The following is a 12,208-nucleotide window of genomic DNA, read 5'->3' as shown; positions in this document are numbered from 1 at the left end:
CACGATGTCTCCCCCCGAGCATGTCGAGCCAACTGCACCACTATTGTATTGGACAACATGTTCCCCTCGGGCATCGATGGGTTAATCATGCACCACTATTATAAAACCCTTTGACGTTTTCCCCCAAGCACGTTGATCCAGTATTACGACGGATACGGTCAACGAATTCTTGGACATCAAAGAGGTTTTCGATTGAATTTCCCCATGTTTCACAACGTACTCTTAGCGGTATCCTACGATACGTCTCACTCTATTTGTGTGTGTGCGCGTTTACGTGCGTGCGATTTATGCGGTTCACCCCTTTACTTTCAGCGCCCTGCGGTCCCAACAAAGGTCCCGAGCACGCCATTATGCACAGTGTGGAAGCGTGTTTCCCCCACGACACTAGACGGGCTGCTCGCCATAGTGTTCTATTGTGGCACGCTCCACCCTGAAGTTTGGTTTGTTGTATATCAAGGAATTGATAGGCACTCAAGAATGTGTGCATCGGCCGGGTTTAATCGTCCGACGCGCAATATGCGTTCAACTTATCGGTGTTCATGTGTCCTGCAGTTCACATTGTGACGCGCATTTAGCTGCGGTCTTCATCGATCCATGAGCCGAGTGATCCCCTGCCTAGGGTTTTATAGTAAGGTTCCCAATGTAACACAATCCCGGTGGTACGTCCAAAGACTAACTTTCTGACTAAGTTGTCTTTATTACCCAATAGTCCCAGGCCTTGTGACTTGTGGCTCATGTCTACGCCCATGGCCACCATTCGCTAAGATAGTTTTGAAGTCACTTTGAAGGCCCAGGAACAACTCTCTTAGCACATCGGTTAACCTGGCGCCGCAGTCAACTCATGTGCTTGGATCGGATCGAGCTATTGAGTATTGGGCCTGCATACTCGCTCATCCGTATCCTTTGCGTACCGCCCCATGGCCCCGTCCTTAGAGTTAATGACTAGTAGGCTTAACTCTTTGTATGTCTGCACCACAGTTCCCGTTCGTTCCGTGCCGTGGCCGGATACGTATTGCACATCGGTATACCTGTCGCTACTCAGGCAACTCGTGTGCGTGGATTGGATCGAGCTCATGGGGTGTGTAGAGATTCCATGTTATAATTGCAAGTCCATATCCACTTTATAGGTTAAAGTCATAAGTTGTGATTGCACAACCATACTTCATAAGAGTTTAATAACTCTTCAACTAACTTTCGTTCTGGTGTCTTGGTATCAAATCGCGTAAGACACAAGATTCTACTGGCCAAATAGAATCTAGCACATTGGTTAACCTGGCGCCGCAGTCAACTCATGTGCTTGGATCGGATCGAGCTATTGAGTATTGGGCCTGCATACTCGCTCATCCGTATCCTTTGCGTACCGCCCCATGGCCCCGTCCTTAGAGTTAATGACTAGTAGGCTTAACTCTTTGTATGTCTGCACCACAGTTCCCGTTCGTTCCGTGCCGTGGCCGGATACGTATTGCACATCGGTATACCTGTCGCTACTCAGGCAACTCGTGTGCGTGGATTGGATCGAGCTCATGGGGTGTGTAGAGATTCCATGTTATAATTGCAAGTCCATATCCACTTTATAGGTTAAAGTCATAAGTTGTGATTGCACAACCATACTTCATAAGAGTTTAATAACTCTTCAACTAACTTTCGTTCTGGTGTCTTGGTATCAAATCGCATAAGACACAAGATTCTACTGGCCAAATAGAATCTAGCACATTGGTTAACCTGACGCCGCAGTCAACTCATGTGCTTGGATCGGATCGAGCTATTGAGTATTGGGCCTGCATACTCGCTCATCCGTATCCTTTGTGTACCGCCCCATGGCCCCGTCCTTAGAGTTAATGACTAATAGGCTTAACTCTTGTTTGTCTGCACCACAGTTCCCGTTCGTTCCGTGCCGTAGCCGGATACGTATTGCACACTAGTAGACACCGTAATCTGACGTATCTAACACACCACTATTGTAACTCGTCGTCGAAGGACCTTTCAAGTGCCTGATGGCCAGGGGAGCTCTTACACGGCACGGATACACAGTGATGCTCGCCCATCAAAGTGTACAACGATCGAGTTTGCTTAAGTGTCTGGGTACCTACACACCAGACACAATGCAATGGCCACGGATCCACACAAGGCACATCACATGCAGAAAGCTGCACCAGATTATGACACATACCACACTCTTGTAACTCGTCGTCGAAGGGGCGTTCAAAGTGCCTTACGGCTAGGGGAGATCTAGCACGGCACGGAGACACAGTGATGGTTGCCCATCAAAGTGTACAACGATCGAGTTTGCTTTCCGCGCAAGCGTTCTAAGTGTCTGGGTACCTACACACCAGACACAATGCAATGGCCACGGATCCACACAAGGCACATCACATGCAGAAAGCTTCACCAGATTCTGACACATACCACACTCTTGTAACTCGTCGTCGAAGGGGCGTTCAAAGTGCCTTACGGCTAGGGGGGATCTAGCACGGCACGGAGACACAGTGATGGTCACCCATCAAAGTGTACAACGATCGAGTTTGCTTTCCGCGCAAGCGTTCTAAGTGTCTGGGTATCTAAGCACCAGACACAATGCAATGGCCACGGATCCACACAAGGCACATCACATGCAGAAAGCTTCACCAGATTCTGACACATACCACACACATGCAACTCGTCGTCGAAGGGGCGTTCAAGTGCCTTACGGCTAGGGGAGATCTAGCTCGGCACGGAGACACAGTGATGGTCACCCATCAAAGTGTACAACGAACGAGTTGGCTTTCAACAAATTCTGACACATAGCAAGCGAGCGACCGAGCTACACCGAAGGCAGCCCATGGTTGGTCACTCGCGGACGATCATCAGTAATGATCCTTCCGCAGGTTCACCTACGGAAACCTTGTTACGACTTTTACTTCCTCTAAATCATCAAGTTCGGTCAACTTCAGCCATGCCAGCTGCAGCTCACGAAGGAACCGCGGAAGGTAAGCCTCCAGAAACCTCACTAAATAATCCATCGGTAGTAGCGACGGGCGGTGTGTACAAAGGGCAGGGACGTAATCAGCACTAGCTAATGACTAGTGCTTACTAGAAATTCCAGGTTCATGGGGACCGTTGCAGTCCCCAATCCCGACTAGATGGGCATTTTAGTGATTTCCCGTTCCTCTCGGAATGGGGGCGCCTATTGGCGAGAACACGCTGCGACCCACATTGTAGCACGCGTGCAGCCCAGAACATCTAAGGGCATCACGGACCTGTTATCGCTCATTCTCAGCTTGCTAAACACAAGTTGTCCCGCTAAGCAGGGCAAACGTAGCCGACGACCGCCCGTGAAGGCGCCGCCCGGCTGTAACGTCAGGTGCGCCCGGAGGCGCACTGCTGACAGCGTTCTAGTTAGCATGTTTGAGTCACGTTCGTTATCGGAATTAACCAGACAAATCATTCCACGAACTAAGAACGGCCATGCACCACTACCCTTAAATTTGAGAAAGAGCTATCAATCTGTCTTACCTCGATAAGTTTGGACCTGGTAAATTTTCCCGTGTTGAGTCAAATTAAGCCGCAAGCTCCACTTCTTGTGGTGCCCTTCCGTCAATTCCTTTAAGTTTCAACTTTGCAACCATACTTCCCCCGGAACCCGATTTTGGTTTCCCGGAAGCGACTGAGAGCACCGAATAGGGGTAGCGTCTCCCAATTGCTAATTGGCATCGTTTACGGTTAGAACTAGGGCGGTATCTAATCGCCTTCGATCCTCTAACTTTCGTTCTTGATTAAAGAAAGCATCCATGGCAAACGCTTTCGCTTCAGTTGGTCCTACGACGGTCTACGAATTTCACCTCTCGCGCCGTAATACCAATGCCCCCAACTACTTCTGTTAATCATTACCTCTAGGTTTCTGACAAACCAACGAAATCGTATAAACCGAGGTCATATTCCATTATTCCATGCAAGATTATTCTCGGCCAACGCCAACCCCACGGGGGGGCCGGACGCTTTGTCTTAGCCTGCTTTGAGCACTCTAATTTGTTCAAGGTAAATGTGAGTATCTTGAGCACCATGAGGAGCCCGTGCCGGAGTTAACCGGTAGCACGGTACTCGTTCACAGAGTAACGCCCAAGTACACCATTGTGAGTCGCAGCCGTGAGCGCGCGCACGAACGGCCCCGGCGTGTAACCGGGCGCCCGTGGCGGTCACGTGTCTGGACGGGCAATCAACTTCGAACGTTTTAACCGCAACAACTTTAATATACGCTAGTGGAGCTGGAATTACCGCGGCTGCTGGCACCAGACTTGCCCTCCACTTGATCCTTGTTGAAGGATTTATACTCAACTCATTCCAATTATGGACCATCGTTAGAGAGGTCCATATTGTTATTTCTCGTCACTACCTCCCCGTACTGGGATTGGGTAATTTACGCGCCTGCTGCCTTCCTTGGATGTGGTAGCCATTTCTCAGGCTCCCTCTCCGGAATCGAACCCTGATTCCCCGTTACCCGTCGCAACCATGGTAGTCCTCTACACTACCATCAATAGTTGATAGGGCAGACATTTGAAAGATCTGTCGTCAGTCGACAAGCGACCATACGATCTGCGTCCTTATCCAGACTTCAACTCAAGCCGCCCGGAGGCGATTGGTTTAACTAATAAGTGCACCAGTTCAGCTACCCGCGAGGGCAACAGTCCCGGCATGTTGCATGTATTAGCTCTGGATTTTCCACAGTTATCCAAGTAACTAGTGGTAGGATGATCTTGTGAATTATAGCTGTTATACTGAGCCTTATGCGGTTTCACATTCATTTATGTTTGTACTTAGACATGCATGGCTTAACCTTTGAGACAAGCGTATATTACTGGTAGGATCAACCAGAATTCGTTCCACTACAGACACACACTCGCTTAGTGGGAAATAAATTTCCACACAACTCTCTCTCTCTAGAACCATATGGAATGGCTCTTTGGTGTTGGGTAAGGCACCAATTTGTTGGGGTGTAACGGTCACCACCAACTTTAAGTTTGTTAGGGCACAACGGAAACCACTAACTAAACTTTAGGAAACTAAATTTCCTCACACATTATCTCTCACCATATTAGCACTAGGTGCTATCCACGATTGTACAACGTTTCAACTCTTGAATCGACCGTAGGGCCGCGGAATTGCTTCCGGGCCCCTATTCTCGCTATTAATTGTTCATCTCTTTCAATACATCGAGTTCGTTCCATTGGGTAGTTCGCATGGCGAACGTTTTGATGCAGCCCCCTGGGGGACCACGGCACTTTACACCGGGTATGGTGTATGCGCAACCTACAGATAACAATAAACCCCTTATGCGTGTGTAAACCGATGTTGGGCTGCTCAACATCTTTCATGGTTACATCACTTGCACCAGAACCCACGGTGCCGATTTGGTAATATGTTGTACATTTACTCTCAAGATGTACGCTTCGGCCCCTTATTCAGGGGCTCAAGCTATTACCAGCAAGAACAATCCTCATCCAGACTTGAACTCGAAACACCCGGAGGCGAACAGTTTAACTAATAAGTGCACCAGTCTTGAATCCATGCGTCGGTGGAAACAATGCCGGCGTGTTGCATGTATTAGCTCTGAACTTAGCGAGTGATTGCCTTGCAGCTGTCATACTGAGCGTAGAGCGTGATTATCGCTCACTTGAACCATGTTGAATGGCTCTTTGGTGTAGGGTAAGGCACCAATTTGTTGGGGCACAACGAAACCACCAACTTAAGACTTGCTTATAGGCATTTCAACGTTTTCAACTCTTAAATCGACCGTGTTTCATTATCATCTCTTCTTCTTATTAAATGCATCGAGTTCGTTCCATTGGGTAGTTCGCGTGGCGAACGGTTTGATGCAGCCCCCCGGGGGGGACCACGGCACTTTACACCGGGCATGGTGTATGCGCAACCTACAGATCACCAATATATTTGTGATCGATAATGCACACTTCTTACACGACTGACCAGTCGACAGCGCTGCCTTCCTATTATGCGTGTGTAAACCGATGTTGGGCTGCTCAACGTCTTTCACGGTTACATCACTTGCACCCGAACCCATGGTGCCGATTTGGTAATATGTTGTACATGGTCTCAAGATGTACGCTTCGACCCCATATTCAGGGGCTCAAGCTACTACCAGCAAGATCAATCCTCATCCAGACTTGAACTCGAAACACCCGGAGGCGAACGGTTTAACTAATAAGTGCACCAGTCTTGAATCCATGCGTCGGTGGAAACAATGCCGGCATGTTGCATGTATTAGCTCTGAACATAGCGAGTGATTGCCTTGTAGCTGTCGAACTGAGCGTAGAATGTGATTATCGCTCACTTGAAAGGGTCAAGCCCTTTCGAGTCGTCCGGTTTTTACGCCAGACGACTCGGTTCACCATCTTTCGGGATACAAGTTGACTAAGTGGTACCACTACACTTATCAACTTTCGATTTGGTAATCCTCATCCAGCTTCCTTTCTGGAGGTCCCGAGGATTACCAATTGGGCTGTCATACTGAGCTCATATATTGGAGATCGATAATGCACACTTCTTACACGACTGACCAGTCGACAGCGCTGCCTTCCTATTATGCGTGTGTAAACCGATGTTGGGCTGCTCAACATCTTTCACGGTTACATCACTTGCACCAGAACCCACGGTGCCGATTTGGTAATATGTTGTACATTTACTCAAGATGTACGCTTCGGCCCCTTATTCAGGGGCTCAAGCTATTACCAGCAAGAACAATCCTCATCCAGACTTGAACTCGAAACACCCGGAGGCGAACGGTTTAACTAATAAGTGCACCAGTCTTGAATCCATGCGTCGGTGGAAACAATGCCGGCGTGTTGCATGTATTAGCTCTGAACTTAGCGAGTGATTGCCTTGCAGCTGTCATACTGAGCGTAGAGCGTGATTATCGCTCACTTGAACCATGTTGAATGGCTCTTTGGTGTAGGGTAAGGCACCAATTTGTTGGGGCGTAACGGTCACCACCAACTTAAGACTTGCTTATAGGTATTTCAACGTTTTCAACTCTTAAATCGACCGTGTTTCATTATCATCTCTTCTTCTTATTAAATGCATAGAGTTCGTTCCATTGGGTAGTTCGCGTGGCGAACGGTTTGATGCAGCCCCCCGGGGGGGACCACGGCACTTTACACCGGGCATGGTGTATGCGCAACCTACAGATCACCAATATATTTGTGATCGATAATGCACACTTCTTACACGACTGACCAGTCGACAGCGCTGCCTTCCTATTATGCGTGTGTAAACCGATGTTGGGCTGCTCAACATCTTTCACGGTTACATCACTTGCACCCGAACCCATGGTGCCGATTTGGTAATATGTTGTACATGGTCTCAAGATGTACGCTTCGACCCCTTAAGGGCTCAAGCTATTACCAGCAAGATCAATCCTCATCCAGACTTGAACTCGAAACACCCGGAGGCGAACGGTTTAACTAATAAGTGCACCAGTCTTGAATCCATGCGTCGGTGGAAACAATGCCGGCATGTTGCATGTATTAGCTCTGAACATAGCGAGTGATTGCCTTGTAGCTGTCGAACTGAGCGTAGAATGTGATTATCGCTCACTTGAAAGGGTCAAGCCCTTTCGAGTCGTCCGGTTTTTACGCCAGACGACTCGGTTCACCATCTTTCGGGAAGGGACCGTCTCGGTCGCAAGCTGCTCCGGTCCCCAAACAACCTGCGACAAATGATAGGAAATGCCGACATCAATACGTGTTCAGTTTGGTTTATCGCTCATAGGTCTTTTTGACCATCGATCCCTGATTATAACTCTCAATTAAACAGTCAGGAGAGTAAGGCATGCCCATCGATATCTCATCGACAGGCGATACCGCAAGAACGGCCAACGACACATCAGGTGATCGATTATTGCTACGACTTTTGCTTAATCGTTTCCACTCCTTAGAGAAAGAAACCCCCGGGGACCGTCTCGGTCGCAAGCTGCTCCGGTCCCTAAACAACCTGCGACAAATGATAGGAAATGCCGACATCAATATGTGTTCAGTTTGGTTTATCGCTCATTGGTCTGTTTGACCATCGATCCCTGATTAAACTCTCAGTAATCCAGTCGGGAGAGTAAGGCATGCCCATCGATATCTCATCGACAGGCGATACCGCTTGAACGGCCAACGACACATCAGAGGATCGTATCTTGCTACAACTTTTGCTTAATCGTTTCTTCTCCTTGGAGAAAGAAACCCCCGGGGACCGTCTCGGTCGCAAGCTGCTCCGGTCCCTAAACAACCTGCGACAAATGATAGGAAATGCCGACATCAATACGTGTTCAGTTTGGTTTATCGCTCATTGGTCTTGTTTGACCATCGATCCCTGATTAATACTCTCAATTAGAAGGTCGGTAGAGTAAGGCATGCCCATCGATATCTCATCGACAGGCGATACCGCATGAACGGCCAACGACACATCAGAGGATCGTATCTTGCTACAACTCTTGCTTAATAGTTTCCACTCCTTGGAGAAAGAAACCCCCGGGGACCGTCTCGGCCGCAAGTTGCTCCGGTCCCTAAACAACCTGCGGCATCAAATGATAGGAAAAGCCGACATCAATACGTGTTCAGTTTGGTTTATCGCTCATAGGTCTGTTTGACCATCGATCCTAGAATTCAACTTTCGAGTAAGGCATGCCCGTCGATATCTCATCGATAGGCGATACCGGTAGAACGGCCAACGACACACATCTAGGATCGCATTTACTCTTCCTTGGATGGATAACCAATACCCTAGGACCGTTTCATCGCGAGCTGCTCCGGTCCTCAAACAACTCGCGAACCACCGATAGGATGATATTAGGAATGGCCGACTTTCATCCTTTAACTCTCAGTTCTGCTTACCAAAACATAGGTACTTGGACCTTAAAGACCACTATATGTTCCCCGATCGGGGGCAATCGGAACGTCTATCCATCATCAACATCGTTTCACTCATTCCGAACCACCAAATTGGACAGACAGTACCATATTCACCAACCGATTGCTTCAACTTCGCAAACTGTATGGTAAGTTCTACTAATTTCACATCTTACCATCGACTAATAGTGCATAAATCCACTTGGAAATCACTTTTCCTTGGTCCTCGGACCTTCTACGACAACGTCCAACAAATATCCGAAGTCGTTTCCCAACTTAGACCAAGCATTTCGTATCTTTACTTCTAATCGATTTTTTCTCTCATAATTGACGATCAAAATCTAAAAACCACATTTTGAGCCAGAAGCAGTCGTCCGATCGTCCTGGGGGTAGTCTCAATCGATTTAGAAGGGCCCAATTCATAAAGATACGTACTCAGTCAAATTCATGCTTCTGGCTCACCTACCCCCTATATAGAAAACGAAAGCGTACAGGCGTGGAAAACGTGCCATTTTTCTCCATCACGGACTTTTTTTTTCTCGTTGCACCGACTCTAGTAAAAAAGTGAAATTTTTTACTAGTTACCAACTTTTGCAAATTATCATCGGATATCACTTTTCATGGTCTATAGTAAGTTCTTATCACGTTTTAGTAGTTTTTGAAAAAAAAATTTTTTTGAACTTTTCAAAATTTTTCAAAACAAAGTTTTTGTAGGCGGTTTTGTGTATGGAGGGTTACTAGTCTCGGGGTCACTGTTTGACCAAAAAACCACTATATATCATTCGAAAGGTAATTTCAAGGGCTACAAAAAATTGTTCTACGGCACCCCCCTCCGACGTCTAGTATTCGAGTTATTGGCCAAAAACCATCACTTGAGCGATTTTTCGTTCAGGGTACCCGACTCTAGTAAAAAAGTGAAATTTTTCTCGATTGACCAAGTGTTGCAAATGACCATCGGATTTCACTTTTTATGGTCTATAGTGAGTTCTGATCACGATTTGGTACTTTTTGAAAAAATTTTTTTGACGCACTTTTCAAAATTTTGCAAAACCAAAACTTTTTAGGCGGTTTTGTGTATGGAGGGTTACTAGTCTCGGGGTCACTGTTTGACCAAAAAACCACTATATATCATTCGAAAGGTAATTTCAAGGGCTACAAAAAATTGTTCTACGGCACCCCCCTCCGACGTCTAGTATTCGAGTTATTGGCCAAAAACCGCAACTATAGCGGTTTTTCGTACAGGGTACCCGACTCTAGTAAAATGATGCGATTTTTACTAGTCTAGGAACTTTTTGGTCAAAAAATCAAGTATATGTCATTCGATAGATAATTTCAAGGGCTACCAAAAATTGTTCCACGACACCCCCCTGCGACGTCTAGTATTCGAGTTATTAGCCAAAAACCGCAACTTAAGCGGTTTTTCGTCCAGGGTACCCGACTCTAGTAAAATGATGCGATTTTTACTAGTCTAGGGAACTTTTTGGCCAAAAATCAAGTATATGTCATTCGATAGATAATTTCAAGGGCTACCAAAAATTGTTCCACGACACCCCCCTCCGACGTCTAGTATTAGAGTTATTAGCCAAAAACCGCAACTATAGCGGTTTTTCGTCCAGGGTACCCGACTCTAGTAAAATGATGCGATTTTTACTAGTCTAGGGAACTTTTTGGCCAAAAATCAAGTATATGTCATTCGATAGATAATTTCAAGGGCTACCAAAAATTGTTCCACGACACCCCCCTGCGACGTCTAGTATTCGAGTTATTAGCCAAAAACCGCAATTATAGCGGTTTTTCGTCCAGGGTACCCGACTCTAGTAAAATGATGCGATTTTTACTAGTCTAGGGAACTTTTTGGCCAAAAATCAAGTATATGTCATTCGATAGATAATTTCAAGGGCTACCAAAAATTGTTCCACGACACCCCCCTGCGACGTCTAGTATTCGAGTTATTAGCCAAAAACCGCAATTATAGCGGTTTTTCGTCCAGGGTACCCGACTCTAGTAAAATGATGCGATTTTTACTAGTCTAGGGAACTTTTTGGCCAAAAATCAAGTATATGTCATTCGATAGATAATTTCAAGGGCTACCAAAAATTGTTCCATGACACCCCCCTGCGACGTCTAGTATTCGAGTTATGGGCCAAAAACCATTCATACTTGAGCATTTTGCTCATTTTGCCTGTACGGGTACCGGGGACTAGTAAAATCAGGCCAATTTTACTAGAGTAGGGGTCCTTTTTGGTCAAAAAAACAACTTTTGCTCGTTCGATAGGGAATCGATAGGGCAACAAAAAATCGTTCTACGACCCCCCCTTCCGATGTCTAGTATTCGAGTTATGGGCCAAAAACAGTTTATAGCTAATTTTTCACTCGATTTTTCACCAAGTATCGCACATTACTCCGGTTCTATACATTGGATCGTCAATCTTTAAGATTTTATGGGTAGTTCCAACTGTTTGCTACATTTCATCCATACATCACCAACCGATTCAATGTCTGTGCTAGAAGTTATTAGAGGAATAAAAAAATTTACCCTTGGCTTTGGACCGTACAATTTTACCCATTTTTGGCCCATATTTGCCCCATAGCTCCGCCGGTATCCAAGATATGGCCACACTTTCTTCTGGCCATGGGTAGATGGGACTTGTGGCTAGATTTATTACATTCACCACAAATCGCTACAAAGTATGTGGCCGGAGCTATTCGACGAACAACCATCGCATTTACCTAGGTACTTTTTCGGATTTTTGGTCCAACTTGCACCATTTTTGGCCCGTATTTGCCCCATAGCTCCGCCGGTATCCAAGATATGGCCACACTTTCTTCTGGCCATGGGTAGATGGCACTTGTGGCTAAATTTCTTCCATGCACCACTAATCGCTACCATGTCTGTGGCCGGAGCTATTCACGAAAGCGCCTCGCGCACTTGGTCGGATTTTTGGTCCAACTTGCACCATTTTTGGCCCATATTTGCCCCATAGCTCCGCCGGTATCCAAGATATGGCCACACTTTCTTCTGGCCATGGGTAGATGGCACTTGTGGCTAGATTTCTTCCATGCACCACTAATCGCTACCATGTCTGTGGCCGGAGCTATTCACGAAAGCGCCTCGCGCACTTGGTCGGATTTTTGGTCCACCTGGCACCATTTTTGGCCCATATTTTCCCCATAGCTCCGCCGGTATCCAAGATATGGCCACACTTTCTTCTGGCCATGGGTAGATGGCACTTGTGGCTAGATTTCTTCCATGCACCACTAATCGCTACCATGTCTGTGGCCGGAGCTATTCACGAAAGCGCCTCGCGCACTTGGTCGTATTTTTG

The 12,208-nt window shown here is 46.7% G+C and overlaps 1 long non-coding RNA gene and 1 other non-coding gene across 2 annotated transcripts; both read right to left on the bottom strand.

The window, feature by feature from the left end:
* Nucleotides 1-465: 465 nt before the first annotated feature.
* LOC125773786 (5.8S ribosomal RNA) lies at nucleotides 466-623 on the bottom strand. The gene has a single exon (XR_007420373.1). It is a non-coding gene; the product is annotated as a 5.8S ribosomal RNA (ribosomal RNA).
* Nucleotides 624-1,050: 427 nt separating this feature from the next.
* LOC125773784 (uncharacterized) lies at nucleotides 1,051-2,891 on the bottom strand. Its single transcript, XR_007420371.1, has 3 exons — nucleotides 2,323-2,891; nucleotides 1,723-2,086; nucleotides 1,051-1,272 (listed from the first exon to the last, which is right to left on the bottom strand). It is a non-coding gene; the product is annotated as an uncharacterized LOC125773784 (long non-coding RNA).
* Nucleotides 2,892-12,208: the final 9,317 nt, after the last annotated feature.

Source organism: Anopheles funestus (genome assembly GCF_943734845.2).
Source record: "Anopheles funestus chromosome X unlocalized genomic scaffold, idAnoFuneDA-416_04 X_unloc_53, whole genome shotgun sequence".
Classification (NCBI taxonomy): domain Eukaryota; kingdom Metazoa; phylum Arthropoda; class Insecta; order Diptera; family Culicidae; genus Anopheles; species Anopheles funestus.
The sequence above is the reverse complement of the archived record's forward strand: the minus strand, read 5'-3'. Positions and strand labels throughout refer to the sequence as shown.